Source organism: Mizuhopecten yessoensis, unplaced genomic scaffold (genome assembly GCF_002113885.1).
Source record: "Mizuhopecten yessoensis strain PY_sf001 unplaced genomic scaffold, ASM211388v2 scaffold10603, whole genome shotgun sequence".
In the NCBI taxonomy this organism is placed as follows: Eukaryota; Metazoa; Mollusca; class Bivalvia; order Pectinida; family Pectinidae; genus Mizuhopecten; species Mizuhopecten yessoensis.
The window spans coordinates 2,157,293-2,158,340 of NW_018408629.1; positions in this window are offsets into that span (position 1 = coordinate 2,157,293).

The window sequence follows — 1,048 nt, forward strand, 5'->3', positions numbered from 1 at the left end:
ATCACCCTGGGCCTATCGGTTATTCAGAAGAATATAATACAAGTCAAGGTTATTTATTTGAACAAACCTGGTAGCCCTTCATCCCAGCATGCCTTTGGCCAAATATCATCACCCTAGGCCTTATTGTTACTGAGAAGAAGTTGTTTAAAGTAAAATGTTGACGACGGACGGACGGACGGACTACGGACGCCGCACCATGCCATAAGCTGACTTGGCCCTTCGGGCCAGGTGAGCTAAAAATCGAATCACTTGACACACTCCCGCCGGGCAGCCTCTTATGCATGGCGGACGTGTCATCACTATACACTTCAATCCCACATACGGACGGTATTAGAGCCGCCAAATTAGCGCTAGACGATAGTAGAACTGAGAAATCCCCTGCAACTTGGATCATACTTCGTATGATAGCACTAATCTTTATAAACAATTATTTTAGATTTTATAAAGAACACTTCCTACAAACCCAAGGTACGGCAATGGGTACCAAAATGGCCCCCAACTATGCCATAGTTTTTATGGATTACCTAGAAACTAGATTTCTATCCTCTAGCAAAAATATCCCCTTAGTCTGGTGGAGATGCATTGACGACATCTCTATATGGCCTCACACCCGAGAGGATCTTACCTCCTTTTTAGAGGCTCTAAACTCCTTCCATGCCACGATAAAATTCACATCAGAGATAGGTGACCAGTCGGTAGACTTCCTAGACACAACAGTGTACTTGAACGAGGATAGAACACTAGGTAGCCGCATTCACAACAAACCCACGAAAGCCTTTCAATATGTGCACTACCAACGTAGCCACCCAAGACACCAGAAACAAAACATTCCATTTTCACAAGCCTTACGAATCAGGAAAATTTGTAGCTAAGACATAGATTTTGAAGTAGAATGCGAGAATCTCCGCCAACGATTTCTCAGTAGGGGATACTCACCACAGCAATAGATAAAGCCAGAACAACCCCCAGACATAACCTCTTGAACGGGAGTGCTAAACCTAAGGGCAATCAAGTCCTACCGTTTGTCCTCCCGTACAATCCACAACCC